The following is a 21,322-nucleotide window of genomic DNA, read 5'->3' as shown; positions in this document are numbered from 1 at the left end:
ACTACTATTTACGAACTAGCCTGCCTGGTTCACGCAATATTAATCCAACGGGTTTTTTTTGCCGTCACTTCACTCGGACATGTCTGCTTAGAAAGATGTGAAAGCTGGCTGAACCAGTATGCTTAATAGAATATGGCAACACTACGCAATATATATTACACTTCTGGTACTGCGCACTTAAACCGGTGCAAGATCCATACGCATACTGAATGTTCTGCACTGCAGCCGGAGTCTTACCGGCCGCGTATTCGCTGAGTACGTACGCAGAACTTTCTACTTTTGCGCATGTTCGTTTGACCACCCCGCGTGCTGTCGCTGGGAGCGTGACAGGGTCAGACATGTCTGAATATATGGCCACAGCCACAGCGGAAAACTCGCCGCATAACCACATTTAGGTTTCCAAACATTTAGCGTGTTTTCAAGAAGACAGCGCGTGTAACCTACTTGCCGATCTGTTTCAGCGGAGAAAAGTCTCTTTTGTCGGGGTCAAAAGTCTCAAGAACACGCGATCGGGAATCAACGCGTATAGCTATGTTATCGGCCGGTGGTTGCTAACCAAAGTTGCAGAAGTGAAAGTTGCTCTTGGGCTTCCTTATTCCGTTCTATTGACCTACGCGCAGAGGCACTGCGAGTCATTGACCGAGTGTTTCCCTCTAGACTGCTTCATACGTTGGTGTTGTTAGCAAAAGATAGCACATACTCACACAGGGGGATCGGTCAAGAATCCGGAGGCAGAGATTGTTATGTACCTGTAGACTATAAACGCAAAAGAAAAACACGCGGCAGAGTAACACCGGTTTATTCTACTTCAAGTAGGGCATAGACAGAAAAGGCATAAGAGGTCGAAGGAAAAAGAGAAAAAAAATGAATTAAGTCACAATGCAAAAATGCTAAGAAAAGAAAATGTTTTCACATTTAGCAAGGCACTCGATGAGATTTCTGCAAGAAATTTTGAACAGCTGTACAAGCAGATCTGTGTATGAAGCCTAATGTGATGGCGACAAAGCATAGCAAGAGTGGGCTGGTCAAACTGAGGCCAATATGCACTGCTTCATTTATTATTGTAGCGTGCTTTGTATCGATGGCAAAGAGGAGGAAATGTGGAGCGTGGAGGAAAAACAATATTGTCAGCCTGGCCTGTTGAGCTCTACGCCCCCGTCACAAAATGTCCTAAATAGACGCCCCACCATGCTCAGTGCCTACTGAGTACGTAGCAATATGGTCGCGTCGTCGCACTGAGAAGAAGTATATCATGTGACGTCTAACAAAGTTCGTTGTGAGGTTTCGAGAAAACGAATTTCTGTCACCGTCTTTCGAGCAATATTTTTAACTCGTATGACATGCAGGCAACAGCGTCACCGCAATTTTTTATCGCCAACTCAGAACAAATGAAATGAGTAGCAGAATTGGCAGGTTGTCTGCTTCCCGATGCACTTCCTGGACAGTGAGCGTAAACAAACAGTCGGGGCCGTCCTGCTCTTTACGATGACGACAAATTCTTCAAATTTAGGACGGTAAGACCACAACACGCATTGAAAGAGGCTGTTCTGATTGAAGGGTGATGCCAGCAATTATACAAATTTTGCGAGAAAGTTCACCTCATCTACATCAGCAAAGCGGCTGTTCAATACACTACGGCTAACTTTCTTCAAAGAGCATCAAAACTTCCGCCGCCCATTTTCAAGGTCACTGGCGATGCAAAGAAAGAAATCGGAAAGTATTGCAGGAAATTTTTTCAATTTGCAGCTTTCTTGCTTAAAAAAACGTATAAATTTTTAATTACTTTCTGCAAGTATTTGTGATCTCTTTAATTTTTGAAGGCACTAATTTCTAATGTAAGTTAAATACTTTTTGCGAGATTGCTAGGCAAGTAATTAGTAATGCAATTATTCTGCATTTGACAAGCAATTTTACCGTGTATGATAAGATACACATCCCTATTGTTTGCGAGCACTACAAACTTTCGCGCCTGAGCTTTAAATAGTTTAAAATAGATTCTTCAATGAAAGGACTCTCTAGTCAAAACGATGCGCAAGAGAATTAACACTTCGACGAAGTCGAGATTGTTGGCCTGTCGACTTCCAAAATGTGAAGTCAGGTATGAACGCAAGCAGCCGTTCGATCAAAGTATGGAAGTGGTCTTGAAAACTCGGCGTTTCAATAAAATATAGACATGAATCCTCCTGATTTTAGCACAGGCTTGGTTGCATTATATGAATATGAAAAAAGAATACAACCCTACTTCAGACGCAACTCTGCGCATTACTAAGGTATACAGAATCGTATTGACCGTATCTAAGTATACTATTCGTACTACACCAGTGACTAATTCTTTGTATCGCTGCTGCTTGAATTTCGACAAGAAATGAGAATTTAAACTATGTTTGCAAGTTGTTTACTTTCTTCCTAAGATATTTCATGAGCGGAAAAATAAACGCATAGCTGCAGGCAACGCAAATAGCGACGAGAATGCTATATTACCAATTCCTGGTTAAAACTTATAAGATTAGAAATAAAGGCGCCCACGCTCGCGCGTAATAATTATCACTTAGACATCTTGGTGTTCGCCATTCCTGACCACTAAAAATAAGCGGTCAAGTATAGGCCAAGCAGAAAGGCTGCAAGAACACCGCGACGCTGCACCAAAAGAAACATAGAGCGGTTCATTACCTACCGGTGGTGCGTCAAAACAAAATGTGCAGTCAGAGGCAGGTGTGCTTCAATAGAAGTGGAACCCCGAGAGTGATGTCACTTGAACTGGTGTCATAAGGTGCCAAAAAAAGCTTCCGGTGTTTGTCTAGGAGCTGTCGCTTTAGAAGAAGAGGTTTTTTACCACTTTGTTGTAAATGTCTCTCACATAATTGATTCTCTTTGGTAGGCACACGCACAGGAAGACTTCGATTTGATATGGATTTATTTCACAAAGCGACCCAGTTAAAGAGGAGAGCTGTAGTGGAGAGCTCCGGATAATTTCAGACACTTGGGGTACTTTATCTCATTGTGCAGTAGCCGTACACATACTCACTTGCTTCAAATGCCGGCAAACAGAAAGCGCTTCACCTACGTACCATATTTCTGCGCGCTGAATACTATCGGCCTGTTAAATAAATCATTCAGTGTGTTTTCATACTTCGCTCGCAGTCCACCTTGGTGCTTTCTGTGTTTTATAAGCTCTGGTGTACTGTTGAACGAGACCCACTTTGGGGAAAAAATTTGAAAAATTCTTGAAGTCCTGCGTTTTTTCAATCAGTTGTGTTCCTCAAACACTTCTAAAATGAATTTTCAATTAGAATAGACGCTGCAGATAATGTCCAAATAGACTGAAGTAAGGAAAAGTACCACAATTCAGGTCTTTATACAAAGGCATTAGTACGGCTCTGGATCCCTTTCTTTAACAAAACGATTAGTTCAAACAGCTTAAAAGTGATGTCAACCTTTCCCACGGGTAATTCGAAGTTTAATTTAATGATTTTCATGCATGAGAAATTTTGCACACAGATTTCTCCTTATAAAGAGTTAACGCGCACTCACATCTGACTGCGCGCTCACGCGCAGTTACACACGCGCCTCTAACATTTCCCCAAGCAGCACAGGTTACTGGCCCAACTTTGGAACCGTACTGGCAAAGACCGACCCTGCAAAGGAGCAGGATTCATCCATCCTGTAGCAATATTGGGCCGAATACCTGTGCTGCTTGGGTCTCTTTCCTCAAATCACAGTGCTGCAGCAGGAATCTTTGCACAGGCAGACCGCGTTTCCATGGAGGTTCTGATTTAGATCTTCAGTCTCAGTTTTCTCGCGGAAGCACCTCGCTCACTATCGGATCACCTTGTTATGGGTTGTGCAGCCCAGACCGCGTGCTGTGTTTCATTTGTGTATTCATATTTATAAGTGATAATAAAATCTTCTCTTGAATTTGGCTGCAATAATGTCAAGCCGATGGCGTAAATTAGTTTCTCCTTCTTTTACGTTGTAATTCCTCACACCGCACAGTACCCTGACCGCTGAGCATAAACTCACATAAGGCGGCCAGCAGTATTCTGAGCTTTCTGGTTGTCACAAAAAGCGCTGCCCACGTAGTTGGAGTCCCACGTATGTCTGCCACGGTAGGAAAGAACTATTCTCGCTGTTTTCTCCGCTGTTGATTGCTGCGCTTTCATACTGTGAATAGTATTCCTTGCATGCGAAGTAATTAACTTCTTTAGCTTTAATTGGAGCGAATTCTTTTTCGACACTGCAGCATTCCGCGCTTTGCTCGGCTTAGGAGGTTGTAACGAGAGGAAAGTGTATATACAGCGCTATAAAATTTAATAGCCGCCATGGTGGCTGAGCGGTTATGGCGCTCGGCTACTGGCTCGAAAGACGCGGGTTCGATCCCGGCCGCGGCGATCGAATTTCGATGGAGGCAAAATTCTAGAGGCCCGTGTACTGTGCGATGTCAGTGAACGTTAAAGAACCCCAGGTGGTCGAAATTTCCGGAGCCCTTCACTACGGCGTCTCTCATTGGCTGAGTTGCTTTGGGACGTTAAACCCCCATAAACCAAACCTATTAAAATATAATGTACACCACAAAACATTCGCGCCAGTACAGATGAACACATTAAATGCTCCGTACGTAACTGCCTCAGGAACCCCGCGAATAAAAGGATTATATTTTATGCATTCACCACAAACGCTCTGCTGTGCCGGAGGGAAAAACGTTTGCTTGGTACACAATCTTAGGGTTTGTTCAGTAAGGAAAACAGGAATCAGTGCCCAGTGCACTAAATTTAACTTCTGGATAGATAAAACATTGCTTTGTTCCTTCATTTTTAAGCAAAAATTTTTTGAGACTAAAATATTCCCGAACCCAATTGTGTCTAGTCTTTATTATCCGAGACAATATTGAAATGAGTGCCAGCTATGTCACGACAAACCGGATTTCAACCATCTTTTTGGAAATGCTCTCTTGCCTTTCTGGAGGGAAGAAAATAAAGTCGCTTAACCAGTGAGATGCTCTCCTACTTGCTCCGATCCGGAGATTCATACAAATGTCGTCCAACTGTAAGAAGATTCTGCCGGAAGCCAGGAGCTTCTCGCCGTCGTTTAGGCGATGGGTCTACAGCCCCTCTAACTGTTGAAAATAAAAGTTTTACAGTCCAAAAATGTGCGTGCAAGATTTCTCCGAATGTCACATTGTTTTAGATTTTGTATTATTGAGCACTTTCTGATTTCAAGATGCAAGTAACATTTGGTTAGTTTCACGACCTTGTAGCCAAGGCCTAGTGTATCGATGAAATTTTAGATAATGAATGGAGAAGTGATAAAAGCTGGTTTTTCTGTTTCACTATGTGTCATATGGTACTTCGGGAAAACGTCGTTTTATGAAAGAATTCAGTGGTTACATCAGTGCGCACCTTTTTTTGAGGGCGGTCATTTGTTGCGCGGAAAGGCATGTAGATTGTTTTTCGGCTATAGTGCCAGCCGCTCACCATGGAGCCCTACGAGGGGCTGAAACAGGAACTTGCGCGCAGGTCCTGCCCGCGCTAGCTGTATACCACAACTATAACCCAATATGGTGAAACGCAGGGTAGCCCGCTATACAAGGTTAAGTCTAGCCGCCAGGAAAGAAGGAAAAAATAAAGAAGAGAGGAGGAGACAGGAGAGTTGTGAGAAAGAAGAGAGGAAAGTAAAAGAAGGGGAGGATAGAAAAAGGCGACTGCCAATTTTCCGCGGTGGGGTCAGGCCGCAGGTGCCCTGTATGGGAAACTGGGGCCAATGTGGTGTGTTGCCTCCACCGAGAGGCCTTAAACGTCCATACGCTCCGCATCAACTCAACCGCCAGGATCCCCTTTTCCCCGCACACGGCGATGCCACGCACGGCTAAGCACGGGCGCTCGGGTCCGTGGTGATTCACTCTTCACCATCATCCTCCTGCGGGGATGTCCCCGCGGATGCTCAGGAAGCTGCGGTGTCGCAACTCACCGTCTGCATGAAAGAGGTAGCCCCCTGTGGGGAGATTAATAAATGATGGTGATGCTTTGCGCGATTTTTTTCTTGTTTTAATGCACTGAAGAATAGGTGCTACCGGCAAGAAAAAGGTAACAGGCGAAAGCACAAAATACTTGACACTGTGAATAGATGTGCTAATGTATGGATTTAAATCGCGATCTACATACGACTGTCTTGACAAGGCAGTGGTGTCGACGCTACCGTGACACTTGCGGTGGCAGTGGAACTTGCGACAGCTTCTCCGTTAACCCACTTACACAGCAGTCTGCAAAGCTCCAGCTGTGTCCTTTAAGGACACGAAACAGTATGCACGCGTTAAGTGCGTAGAAAAAAATGTGGGCAAGCATTGCCAGCAAACGACAAAAATCTCTGTACCTCTACCAGCAAAGCCGAAGTAGCGCCTGCACAGTCGCACTTCATTACTCTCATGAATTTGTGCGTTCTATTGAAGACGCGAAACAACAGTTTGTGCTGTCAACCGCTCCTGCAGCTCTTATAGAAACCTGGCACATCACTTACTTCCACCATTTAAAAAAGGTAATTTGATGCAGTGGAATGCAGCCTCATGACATATGCTTAAATTTGAACTTTCATCCTGAGGTTTTCAGGCTCTTCGGCAATAAAGTGTACCAGCAGGACGTTACAATTTTTGCGTAGTGCGCGCATGGTAAAAAGGTTTATCGTACCATGCTGCGTATACTATTGGGGTCAAAAGTCTTCAGGACACGCAACCGCAGATATTAACGCACAGGTTCGAAGTATGCAATTGTTCCTTTGATTTAGTAAGGCGTCCCTCAAATACTGACTTCTTTTGTTTCATTAAAATTCTATAAGCGTATTTCACTAGCACGCATCAGAAAACCCAAGATTAACTTTCAGTTTTCTAAGTGTGCCTTGCAACCACCGGCTGAGAACAAAGCTATACGCGTTGATTCCCGGTCGCGTGTTCATGAGACTTTTGACCCCGACAAAAAAGACCTTTGTCCTCTGATATGGATCGGCAAGTAGGTTGCGCGCGCTGACTTCATTCAAACACGCTAAATGTTTGGAAACCTAAAAGTGGTTATGCGGCGACTTTTCCGCTGTGACTGTGGCAATATTTTCAGACGTCTCTGGCCCTGTCACGCTCCCAGCGACAGCAAAGTGTAGCGCGCAGGCTGGTCAAACGACCATGCACAAAAGTAGAAAGTTCTGCGTACGTACTCAGCGAATACGGTGCCTGTAAGACTCCTGCTGCAATGCAGAGCACGCAGTATGCGTACGGATCTTGCACTTGTTTAAGTACGCAGTACCAGAAGTCTATAATATATATTGTGTAGTGTTGCAATATTCTTTTGAGCATACTGGCTCAGCCAATACAGTTATCGTGTTAATAAATTATACTCCTTCTTTGTAACATTTTCTACTTGGAAGACTTTTTGGAAAGGTATATGAAAGGCTGCGATAGGATGAGGCAGAGTTGTCTAGTTATTGGCAGGAAGTGAATTACCTTTTGCGTGTCTCTATTCCACCTAAAATCCGCACTCCATACTCCGTTTCAAATATCAAGTGCAACGCTGTGAAAGGTACGGAAGTAGTCCGCACAGAATAATAAAGAGAGGCGTGTTACTCCACGCTTGTTGGGTGGCCGAGTGATCTAAATTAAAAGAAAGTGACCGCGTGTCGTCAGCAATAAATGTGGATTTATTCAAGCTTGTAACAAAGGCGTAATGTAGTATGCCTGCGGGCAAAGAATTTACTATGTTGCAGTCGAAACAAGGAGCGCACTACTTTTTGCTCGCGGATGCAGGCAGCGCGAACAAGAGCGCCATTTTTGACAGCGTTCCATTATTTGTATAAAACGGAGTATACTTTGCACACCAGGTTACGCAGGGCACTTTTAAATTACGGCTTCCTTGGATAGGCTTCTATCGATATGTGCAGGTTACAAGAGAGGGCTGCGTAAGCGAATACTGAAAACAACGCCTTTTAATTGGTATTACTGCATTAAAATACACACATCCAACATATTTTCAGTCGTTTTGCGTGAATTTTTTTTTTCAATTTGGGCTCGCCGTTGGTGTGCTAGCGGGTTCTTGTTACTGAAAAAATTCATTCTAAAGGTCCAGTCTGTCTTTTCTTTGCATTTCTACCGTCTTCTTTTCAATAGGTCACTGCCATGCATTATCTGAAACTATCGGAATATCCCATTTTTAAGAATCACCAGTTAAAAATTCACCGGTTCACAATTTTGATCCACCACACTCACTGCAGCTGTAAATAATTTCTTTATTGACGTGGCAATGTGCTGGGGTGAGAACAGACTGGAGAAGCCTTGACAAAATGTCGCCTGAGATATGAACGTGGAGCCGCTACAGCCGCATTTGTCTTTAGAAAGGCACCCATTGTAACAATCTGTTTCCTTTCAGAAGAGAAATAATTGGCAGTGCGCAAGTGGCATCCACTATTCTCGGCGATACAGGTACCATGGCCGGACGCAAGCGACGGCCCCGGCATATTTATTCGGCTGTTCCGGCGCAATGACTGCAGCCAGACTACCTCTCACCTGTAAAGAATCCTGAAGGAACGGCATCGGAAGCCTGTTCAGCTTAGGTGGAGCATGCGACATGTTGCAGCACATCAAGAGCCCAACAAAGACCGCAAACATTGCTATAAGGCGGCTCATGCACCCGTATCGTCACCTCTAATCCACAAGCACCATGGCACAACTCTCACATCAAACGATTATCTAACAAAAAGAAACGTCTATACCGCCGCGCGAAGCTTTCACCATCTAATGCGCGATGGGCGAAGTACAAGTCTGCTTCCGACGCTTAAGTCAACGCGATTAAACTTACAAAGAATAACTTTTTGTCTGCCACATTAAAAACAATTTCGAAAACGAGTGTTAAAAACTTTTGGCGCGTTATACATCCTGCGAACGACGAATTAATTAGACTACAAGACGCCTCCGGTAAACTTATCTCCAATGATCTTTGTGCTTTCGTGCTGAATGACACGTTCGTTGAAAGCTTTTCCTTCATTTCAAGCGTTAATCTTCTATTGATGCCGCATCACAGGTTCCCGACAATGCCACCCATAACTGTCGATCCACCTGGTGTAGCCAAATTAATCGAATCTTTAAAAAATGATTCTTCACCTGGTTCTGATGCGATTAGCGCTACATTTCTAAAAAATACTTGTGTTTATAGTTCAGTTCTTATAGTTCAGTGCTTATAGAGTCAGCAATAAAATTCCAATAAGGAAGGGCGTCAGGCAAGGAGGCACGATCTCACCAGTGCTGTTCACCGCATGTTTACAGGAGGTATTTCGAGGTCTGAGTTGGGAACAGTTGGGAATAAGAATAAATGGAGAATACCTCAATAATCTGCGGTTTGCTGATGACATTGCCTTGCTGAGTCACTCAGGAGGTGAACTGCAAATCATGATCAATGAGTTAGACAGGCAGAGCAGATCGATGGGTCGAAAAATTAACATGCAGAAAACCAAGGTAATGTCCAACAGCCTAGCAAGGGAACAACAGTTCACAATCGGCAGCGAGAGCCTAGAAGTTGTGACGGAATACGTCTACTTAGGGCAGGTAGTGACAGCTGATCCGGATCATGAGTTATCTAGAAGGTTAAGAATTGGGTGGAGCGCATATGGAAAACTCTCGCAGATCATTAGTGGCAGTTTACCACTTTTTCTCAAGAGGAAAGTGTACAACAGCTTAATCTTACCGGTACTCACCTACGGGTCAGAAACGTGGAGGCTTACGAAAAGAGTTCAGCTTAAGTTAAGGACAACGCAGCGAGCCATGGAAAGAAAAATGATAGGTGTAACGTTAAGAGACCGGAAGCGGGCAGAGTGGGTGAGGGAACAAACACGGGTTAATGACATCCTAGTCGAAATGAAGAGAAAGAAATGGGCTTGGGCAGGGCATGTAATGCGAAGGCAAGATAACCGCTGGTCCTTAAGGGCAACGGAGTAGATTCCATGAGAAAGTAAGCGTAGCAGGTTGCGACAGAAGGTCGGGTGGGCGGATGAGATTAAGAGGTTTGCAGGCAAAGGGTGGATGCAGCTGGCAAAAGATAGGGTTAATTGGAGAGACCTTTGCCCTGCAGTGGGTGTAGTAAGGCTGATGATGATGATGATGATGATGATGATGATGATAGTTCAGTTATACTAACCAAACTTTTTCAACAGTCACTCGACACAGCAAGCCTTCCTATCGATTGGAAAATTGGGAACGTGGTTCCACTTCACAAGTCCGGTAGCAAGCACTGCCCTCAAAACTTTCGTCGTATTTCGCTCACCAGCACATGCTGCAAATTACTAGAACATATCATTTTCAAGAATGTCGTTACCTTTCTCGATGAGGATTGATTTTTCACGACCTCGCAACATGGTTTTCGTCAAACATGCTCCCGTGAAACTCAATTACTTGCCTTTACTGATAAGCTGTACCGCATACTTGACAACTCATCTTGCGCTGACTGCATTTTTATGGACTTTTCCAAAGCCTTTGATAAAGTATGCCATAAATTGCTACTACATAAACTGAGCCATCTTAATCTCGGTCCAACCGTCTTTCAATGGATTAAATCTTTCCTTCTAAACCGTTGGCAATTTGTGCATGCTAATAACACTAATTCACCTATTGCTAACGTGCTATCTGGTGTTCCACAGGGATCGGTCCTTGGGCCACTCCTATTTTTAATCTATATTAATGACCTTCCTTCTGCCATATCTTCTAACATTCACTATTTTGCTGACGATTGTGTAATATTTCGGGAAGTAAATAACGTCAACGATACTGACACTCTCCAGGCAGACCTTAATTTGGTGTCAAACTGGTGCACTACATGAAATATGAAATTAAACACTAATAAATGTAAAGCTTTGCGTGTTTCACGGACATCTAACGCTCTTCCTTCATATTATCTTGCTGGCACTCCTCTTGATTGGGTAAAAACATATAAGTACTAAGGAATTCATATCACTCAAAACTTAACATGGTCTATTCATATTGACTACGTGCTTAAAACGCTAACCGCATATTAGGATACTTACGTCGCAAATTCTCTACCGCTCCCTCTTTCCTTAAACTTCTACTCTATAAAACACTGATACGTCCTAAACTAGAATACGCAGCATCAATATGGAACCCTAGGCATGAAAACTTCACATATTCCTTGGAATTAGTCCAAAATAATTCCGTTCGCTTTTTTCTTTCAAATTACAACCATACGGCAAGCATCACAGCCATGAAATCTAACGTCTCACTCCCACCGTTACAATCTCGCCGCAAAATTGGTCGCCTAACGCTATTTCACAAGCTATATCATCACGTTGCGCTTCACAACTTTTTCATGTCACCCCCCGAATACATTTCACATCGCATCGATCACCGCCACAAGGTTGGCATCCCAACATGCCACACCAAATCTTCTTTTCTGTCTTATCTTCCCCGTACATCTGTGGAATGGAACCGCCTTCCACCCTATATTGCAGCCATTCCTGATAATAAAATCTTTCATAACGCTGTAGCTAATATTGTTTATTCTGAAGTAAGTTGATTGTGTGTTTTATCTGTTTCTTTTTTTGTCTCAAAAAATTGAACGGCCGCAAGCAGAGCAGCGCGAAAGACCCAACGAAGTGTTCAAGGCCGGAGGTGGCACCATACGTACACAGAACTTCCCACAACATCAAGAAGGTGGCCAAGAAGTACGGAGTAGAAGTTGTTTTTTCTGCTCCGCGAAAGTTGTCCAGTCTGTGCGCACGCATAAGAAGAAAAGAAAAACGGCAAGAGTGTGGCGTAAAACACCGTAAGCCCCACGTAACCTGCAAAAAAGGAGTTGTGTATGAGTTCCCGCTCACTTGCGGGAAGGTTTACGTTGGGCAAACTGGACGCTGCCTCAACCAGCGCCTTCTGGAGCACAAAAATTCTTTAAAGAAGACAGGCTCCCATCTCCCGGACCATTGCCAAGAATGCACTAAGAAGACTAAGGTCGCCTGTTTTCCCCGATTATCGGACTGTAGAGTATTGTTGAGAAGCCGCGATCAGATTGAACGGGAACTGGTGGAAGCCTATTACATCAGAAAAAAAAGGAGATAACTGCATCAGTGATTCGTCTGTAATGCTTCGCCGATCTGAAACGGTTTTCTTAGATAGATTTCTGTAATCGCCTACCTTTCGATTTCTTTTGGTGTTTTTTGTTACCCACGTGCTTGTGATTCGCACAGTGGCGCTTGGGTAGGCGAAAGTATATTAACGGTCTACGTCAAATAAAGCCTGTTGATAGTAAGCGCTCGTCCCTGTCTACTTCTATGTCCGTGTGTTTTTGTTGCGCCCCTGTGTCCTCCTGAAAAGATATGAACCAACACGCCCAAATACAAGTACTTCTGAATTACGTATTAATTACTTTTCTTTGAAAATATGCCGCGATGAACATTGCCACCGACAGTCTAAATATTAAGGTGATTAACCAGTTTTGTTCATGTATTGCTGACATAATGCTATCCTTACGAACCTGTCTAGAGCCTTAACACTATTTAAAATGCGAATTTAGCCACAAATAAAAAAATAAAGAGGAGGAAAGGCTGTGCGGCTGTTTGAACTGAGAAAATTCAGTAAACTGAAGCAATATTCCTTGCGTACCAGTTTATTAGATGTGTGTTTTACGTTTAAGAAGAGTTTACTCCCTGCCATAAAATTTCACAACTAGCGCTCTTAAATCTACGTTTTCACCATGCGTCGCTTCACCACGCTTTGTAGTTAAGCGAATCGCGGGCCGTTCGTTGCCTTCTGAGATTTCACTTATACTACAAACTATGATCAAGTGGAACAACTTACCAGCGCGCGCAGTTATTGAGCAGAGCGCATGGAAATGTCATGACCCAATACACAGTGGCATTAGCTATGCATTTCTTTCTTATTATTTTTCCAGCCTTGTACTCTACGGTTGCACCTGGTTCTTTTTCACCTAAAAATGGATTCTGATACATTTTTGTGTGCCGCAAAGCTTTAATTTTTCACTTCCAACCAGCGATTTGTATTAGAATGTTCCATCCTAGCGTGTTCCTGTACTAACAGCGCAAGGTATTTCAATCATTGTAACTATCCTTTTGATTCTACCTTTTTGTAGTTCTTGATATTCGTTATATTCAGCTTCATATTACCATTCAAAACCCTCCAAGAGTTTTCTTAGCGGTATCTCGAGTAAATAACACCGAACTAAAAGTTGAATTTCTCATCAATATTTTTTTGTTCTTTTCAAAAAGCGCAGCTCTCGCATCACTGCAAACATAAAGCCTGTTGGCGCTTTCCTGCTGTGTGCAGCAATCATATCCGCCCACTAACGTGTGAGGTTCGGTGAGTAGACTTGTCAAAATAGTTTCTTTTATCGAGCATTTAGCGCTTCTTTCTCTTTACACACAAGGTAGTTCTTTGTTTGCAATGAAGTTCGCAAAGAGAAAAGAAAGATACTTAGAAAAATTGAGGCGTTAATTTGATTTTAACTGACGGAGACTTTTGTCTGACACCCAGAGGGTGGACAAGAATGGTGTAAAATATATTTATATATAAAGTTATAAGTCCTCCACACTGCAGTGAAGCTTCTGTGTAGATTTAAAATATTCCTTTATTCCTCGATGTAAATGCCTCTGGAAGAGGAGGAAGAAGAGGAAAGACAGGGACGTTAACCGGAAGAATAATCGGTTTGCTACCCTGCACGGCGGGGAAAGGGTTGAGGGGATCAAAAAGAAAGGGAAAGGAGAGTCACTATGAAAAGTCAGCGTTCGTTGAAGTCACAGCCTCTCGTACAGGCCAGAAGTTCACAAAAAGCATAACAGTGCCTTGGAGGTCTTCACTGCAGACGATCGCCGCAGCTTGTGGCTGACAATATCCATTCCTGTCAGTGGCCGTGGATCTAGACGCTCCAGCGCTGGCAAGAGCGACTGCCCTTCGGCGCTGTAGGGAGGGCAGTAACAAAGTATGTGGCATATAGTCTTGTTATAACCGCCGATGGCTCATGCAGGACTATCAGCCACACTGATTAAGAAGGAGTAAAGGTTGGTGGAAGCTACACCAAGCCACAGGCAACACATCAAAGTTTCTTCACATCCTGGTAGGCCGGATGGAGGCCGGAGTTTCAGATCTGGGTCAAGGCTCTTAATCGTGAATTAGAAAATTGGCCATAAATCTACGCGGCAGGCGTGATGACCCGCGCAAGAGCGCGCAGCCTGCCCGCTGCGTCTGGTCCCGAAAAGTGGATCGACAGAAAATCGCCGTGATGGTGAGCAGTTCTCGCGACCTCATCCGCGCGGTGGTTGCCTGTTATGCCGCTGTGCCCGCTAGCTATTGGTAGGTAATGTCGTGCCCATTATTTATGGCACAGTGATGTAGTTATCGGATTTCCTTGACCAGTTGCCCATGGACTCTACAGCGAAGAGAACCTTGGTAACCCTTGCTGGGCAGCTTTGGAATCGATGTAAATAGACCACTGCTGAGGGCGCTGCGGATTGATGTGTTTAATAGCGACACAAAGAGCAATGAGTTCTGCAGCTGTCGATGAAGTCTGCTGAGCTATCCTAACTCTAAATTCTGTAGTCCTTGCTGGGATGAACACGGAGCCCGAAGAAATGGTAGTGTTCACTGAGCCGTTGGAGTAGACGTGCACCCGGTTTGCATGGTGCTCATGGAAATATTCAAGGGTGAGTTGTTTTAGTTCTATCGGCGATAAATCGATCTTCTTCCTGATGCCAGTTGTTAAAAAAGCACACGGCGATTGTGCAGGCTCCAAAGTGACGAGCGCGGTCAAGAGGCGGGTGTAAACTGGGATGGCAGAATGGTGCCATGTGCATTGATGGCGCTTGTAAACCCTGTGCCCGGCCTGGTAATAGGTAGACTGGCAAGATGGTGAGAAGAAACCCGGGATATGTGTCGAAATGGTGTCCTTATTGCGTCAGCTGTTATGTAGGAATTGAATTCTCCTGGGCGATGCCTAGAGATGCGGCTGTAGAGGCGCATTTTGGCAATTATAGGCAAGTCTGGAGATCTTGAGCTTGAACGATTTGCAGGTTTCGTATGTTTGCTTGTTGAATTTTTCCAATTGCAGGGAGGCTATAGCGAAGAAATTCAATAAACAAGGCGTTGTAGAACTGCATCATCGACCGCACTGACACTCCCCACCACTTTCTCTTAACAAAGGCGAGAACGTGATAAATCGCAGTCAGTCTCTTTTTCATGTATGAAATATGGGGAGCCCATGATAGGTTTCGGTCGATGATTACTCCAAGAAAAAGATGGCTCTTTGCGCAGGGTATTCCTGTGCCGTTTGTACACACGGTATAATGAGAAATGTTCTTGCGTGTATAGACAACAAGTGAGCACTTTTGGGGTGAAATCTGTAAGCCTTACAGATAAAGGTAGGCCGCAAGAATACTTAGGCCTTTCTAGGTCTTGCTCGAAATTGTGCGCACCTAACTCCTGCAGCCCAGATAAAGATGTCATGCGCATAGATTGAGAGTTGCACCGACTTTGGTAGTATGTCGACAAGCCGGACAAATGTAAGGTTGAACAGCGTTGGGCTGAGCACTCCACCGTGTGGTATTCCACAGGAAGTGAAATGAGAAGATATTGGGTCATCCTTTTCTGCTCAAAGAGAGATCTGTTGGATAAATAACTGCGTATCCAGGAGAATACGTAACCACCAAGCTCGGCAGCTTCCAGAGCGTCCAAAACAAGCTGGTGAGTTACATTGTCGTATGCGCCTTTTATATCCAGGAACAATGCCATGGTCAAGTGCTTCAATGTTTTTGGCGCTGGACGGATGACACCCGGTCGACCACGTTGTCAAGTGAGGAGCGCTCACGTCGAAGGCCGGATAATATAGCCGGGTATATACGGTAGCGCTCCAGGTATCACACAATACATCTGAGCGCCATCCTTACCAGTACTTTGCCAACGCAGCTATCCAGCGCGATTCGACGGTATCGTGTCAGGTGTAGTGGTGGTGTCCCTAGTTTCAGGTGCGGAACTAGATGACTGGACTTCCACTCGTCTGGAACTGTGCACTCATTCCATGATTTGTTGTAATACTCCAAAAGGACACGCCTAGCTTCTTCAGCGACGTTTGCAAGTGCAGAGTATAGAACACCTTTGGGTCCCGGCGATTATGACCGTCTGCAACAAGCCAGCGCGACATCTAGTTCCTCCACGGAGAAGGGAAGGTCCATCCGAGTATCCCGAGAAGCGGGAACATCGCTGCAATGCAGCGTTGCGGATGCTGTGGATGGTCTGCTACCATAGCGCAGAAATCCTCAGCAACCTCCACCTCGCCACGTCATTGATAGAGTGCGAGAGACTTGAAAAGGTGCAGCTGCTGAGGGGATCTTCAGAGGCCACGAAAGACATTCCAGATGCGTGACAAAGATTTTCGTGGATCAAGTGTTTCACAGAATGACCGTCAACGCTCTGCCTGGAGGCTTGAATTTTGAGCTGAATTTTCTTTTGCATGCGCCTCGCACCTCTGAGGTCAAGGCTGGGTTTAGTGCCTCGGTATCTGCACTCTGCCCTCCGTCGCAGTGATCGCAGACGCTGCAATTCAATATCAAATTTCGTGTACTTTGTAATTGGGGTGAATAACCTTATCGCGTTTTCTATGGTCTCCTTAATTTTCCCTTCCAAACCAACGGAGGAACCTTCTCTGCAAGCATCTTTAATAAGGGTTTGAAACACTAACCAATTGATGTGTCGCATGCGTGTTTAAGAGGTGCATGTGGAAAGCACATTGATTATCAGATATATAGGAATATGGTCACTTCCGCGGGTTTCAATGTCTGAAAACCACCCGACATTGCTGGTAAGGCACTAAGAAACGAAAACCAAGTCGAGCCAGTTGATGCAAGTTGTCCTTCTAATGTAGGTTGAGCAGCCGTCGTTTAGACACTATAGGTCATGGTCAGAAGCGAAGTACACAATCTTTCGTCCCTTAATATTAATTCTAACGCTTTCCATCATGATGTGTTGAGCGTTAAAGTCGCCCATGACGATCCGGGGGTGGGATTCTCGAATACTTTATGCTCTTACTACGACTCCTTGGTCGCATGCAACTGGTGAAGTTATATCGGTTTATAATTCGTGGGGTTTAACATCCCAAACCTGCCCGGTCTATGAGAGAGGCCGTAGTGATAGCCGCAGGAAACTTCGACCACCTGGGCTTATTTAACGTGCCTGACATCGCACAGTACACTGGCCTCTAGAAATTCTCCTCCATCGAAATTAAACCGCCGCTTCCGGGATCGAACCCGAGTTTTTCGGGTAAGTAGCCAAGCGCCATATCCACGTAGCCACCGCGGCGCCCTTGTGAGCATCTGTCATCATCAGCAGATTTTGTTTCGCTTTCGCCTCGCAGATGTTAATAGCCGAAACATTTGCTATTATGACTTCGGTGACGCTACATTAGTTGCACTAAATTTTCTGCCTACCTGTCTGCTGACTGGTCCCCGCATCGCCGAGAATGCACTTTGCTTGCTCACGTCAATAAGCTGGGCTTGTTGTTATGGGCGGCAAAACAACACAACAAAGAGAGGAGGTAGGCAGGAGGCAGCGCAGTCTCAGCCACTTCCTAGTTCCTTGGAATGATGTCAGGACATTTGAGGGTGATGACCACATTTTTTTCTGGGTGAAGTCAGCTACAAGTGCTCTCCGATACTAACGCAGGTGGTCGAAACTACCGGAGCCGTTCACTACGGCGTCTCTCATACCCCGAGTCGCTTTGGGACGTTCAACCGGCATAAAACATACACTATGGACAGCTGAATATATCGCATAAGAGCCCGGCCAAATTTGCGCAGACTGTCAGAGCAAGGTAGTGTAACTCTTTTTTAAGCGTCTTTGAGATGGTGGGGTAGGAGGCAATTGTCGAAGTCAATCAGGATTGATTCTGCGTACTGTAAAATCCAAGTAAGGTATGTCTCGTGCATCGCCTGCAATGGATGCCACGCAATGAAATGCTCTAGCAAGGTTTTCATCCAAATTTGGTGTCTGTGGCTCTTCATGCAGTCGGGTGCAACAATACACGACCCTATAACGAAAGCGGAAGTTCGAAAGGAGCCGCGTAGATCCACAACATCTGTCCCAGTGCGGTCATTGGCACTTTAGTTCCTTTCAGAAACCCAGCTGTTGACGTCGGGGTGCAGTTAGTTGCTGATATGCGAACAGAACTTAAAATGGTAGCGCAGAGTGGCGCACCCAAAACACTGGCGCATAATGCATAATGCTAGTTTTCGTACACACTATTTACGAGAATCCGTTTTGCGCTCTATATATGCACACGTGTGTATGCACCATGAAAACAGCACTCAGCAAGACCTAATAGGGAGCGTTTAATAAGACGTTTCCGGCTGGTGGGCTCGACTACATCAGAAAGCATGTAACCTATGCTCGATTGCACTTTTTATATCTCACGAAAAGCTGTTCGATACAAACTGATTGAGGTCTAGTGTAAATTCAAAGTATCAAAAGAACAAAGAAGGTAAACAGGAAAAAACCGTACAAACAAGTAATATAAGACTTAGTATTGTAACGTGCTTCCACAGAACCTCGACGGAAGAAGCAGAAGATGAAGGACTGACCCGCGGAGAAAGAGGAAGAAAAAGAGAGAGCTGAAGGACGCTGCTAGGCTTCCTGCTTCCATCCTGCTTCGACCGGTCCCCTCTTTGAATAAACCCCCGTGCGTGCAAAGCACGTAACAGGTTGGTGAGAGGTGCCGGGTATCGACCACGGAGCATTCCATCTACCGAAGGAGCCGTAGACTCGCAGGCTTCCCACCACTGCCATCGGACATGCCTGGAGACGACAATGCTGAGCAACCCGGGCTATCCACAGCGAACAACTGGCCACATTATCGAGAGCCCCGCACATTTTTTGGAAAACCTGAAGAGGACGTTGACGAGTGGCTGAAACACTACGAGCGGGTGAGCAAATACAATCGATGGAACGCTGCTACTAAACTGGCTAACGTTGTGTTTTTCCTTGCCGCCACTGCCCTTGACTGGTTCGACAATCATGAGGATACACTGAGTTCATGGGCTACCTTTACGACCGAGATAAAAAAAAATTTTGGGGATGAATCGGCAAAGAAGAAGCGTGCGGAACAGACATTGCTTCACCGCGCGCAAGTACCCGGAGAAACTTGCACGGCATACATCGAAGCCATCTTAAAGTTATGCAAGCTAGTTAACTCCAGAATGCTTGAAGAAGACAAAGTCGGCCACCTTCTAAAAGGAATTGCGGAAGATGTTTACAATTTCCTGATTAGCAAAGAGAGCCTGAGCACCACCGCTGACGTTATAGAACATTGCAGAACATTTGAAGCTCTTAAGCTGCGTCGAATCACCCCTAAATTCGGAAGATTGGCCAATGTCACCTCTATAGCCAGTGTTGAAGCCAGTCCTCCAAATTCTATGGCTGATATGATTCGAGAGATTGTGCGCGAGGAATTGTCCAGATCCCGGGATACCTTCTGCCACACACAATATCTGCGGCACAGTTCTGCACCAGAGGAAGATGTTGCCGCCCTGTCGACTCCGTGGGCTCCACCCAACGGCACTTTGCCCATGGACGATCGGAACATTGCCCAACGTTATCGCCACCAGCCGACAGAAAGGAGGCCCACCTACCCAGAAGACGTAGTTCGTCAGCAGCGAGATCCTGGCTTCAGCCAACGTCGCGACTTTGTTCGCCAGGACTCTTATGGCGGTCGCTGGCGCTCTCAACCTTTGTGCTACCGGTGTGGCATTGCAGGGCATATCGCTAGATATTGCCGCCGTCGTTTCCCAACTGCTCAAGACTGCCAACCCCCCGCGAATACTTACGGGCAACTGCACACCGCGCAGCAGAGACCCCCAACGTCCGCTTGGGACCCGTACCGTCCGAGCAATTTGCGGAGTTCATCACCCGCATCTGACCGCAGTGTGACGCCGCCACCTCAGCGCCAACGGCGGTCACCTTCTCCTCGACGTCGTGCATCCCCTCCGCCTTCGGGAAACTAGGAGGCGCGGCCGATGGAGGTGAGGCCGCCGGCGAGTCGATGACGTCCAATCTACCTCTGCCCGTGTTTATGTTGAAGAACAAACTGGAAGTGTTTATTGATGGTGTGAAAACAATGGCTCTTGTGGACACTGGTGCTACCGTATCCGTTATGAGTTTGAGGTTTAAGAATCGTTTAGGTAGGAAAGTGATGTTTAGTGGTGACCGTGCAGCGTTATTCCGTGGTGTCGGTGGTGAACCTTTGGTTCCACTTGGTGTGTGTACTTCGGATGTTGTTATTGGTGGTCTAACGTTTAGAATAGAATTCGCAGTGCTACCACGGTCAACGCATGATGTGATTCTTGGGATTGATTTTCTGCAAGAGTGTGGTGCAACTTTAGACTGTCGTACGGGAGAAGTTGCTTTGAATTCTTCGTTACTTTCAGCTCTTGTGGATAACTCGACACCGGATTTTGGAGCATTTGCGGTGGAAGAAGATACTATTGTACCAGCTTTCTCTGCAGCATTCGTGCGGGTTTCCTCTATTCACAATCAGTGCGAATCTTTTGAAGCTGTGGTAGAGCCTACGACACTCGCCTGCTCTAAGAAGAGTATCGTCGTGCCTCGTTGCGTCGTTCCCGTGGTGAGAGGCCGTACCGAGCTGTGGACAGTGAACCACTCTGAAGAGCCAGCTGTGTTGCCCCGGGGCCTCAAACTCGCCCGTTTCGAGGAAGGTGTGTCAGGTTTCGTCGCGGCGTTAGCCAACTCTGTCAGTGAGCAGCACGTGAAAAGAGATATGGAGACCCAAGTTAAGGCTATGATTAATCAGGCTCTTTCCCCAACCGAGCGTCGCACTCTAGTGGAACTCCTTCTGAAACATGTGTTCGTGTTCGACTTTGCCAAAGACGATTCAACACCACCGCCTACCAGTCGTATTCATCACACGATCAACACCGGCTCCGCACCTCCTATACGCCAGAAGCCCTATCGAGTCTCAGCCACTGAACGTAAGTTAATAGATGACCAAGTTCAAGAGATGCTAAAGCGAGGCATAATTCGAGAATCCTCCAGTCCTTGGGCGGCTCCAGTTATCGTTGTTAAGAAAAAAGATGGCACATGGAGGTTCTGTGTTGACTACCGTCGCTTAAATACGGCCACGAAGAAGGACGTCTACCCGCTTCCACGTATAGATGACGCAATTGATTGTCTGCACTCCGCTTCATACTTTTCTTCTATTGATTTGAGATCCGGCTACTGGCAAATCCCCGTGCACGCTGCAGATAGGGAAAAAACGGCATTCATTACACCAGACGGACT

This window comes from Amblyomma americanum, chromosome 3, assembly GCF_052857255.1.
Source record: "Amblyomma americanum isolate KBUSLIRL-KWMA chromosome 3, ASM5285725v1, whole genome shotgun sequence".
NCBI lineage: Eukaryota > Metazoa > Arthropoda > Arachnida > Ixodida > Ixodidae > Amblyomma > Amblyomma americanum.
Note: the sequence above shows the minus strand (reverse complement) of the source record.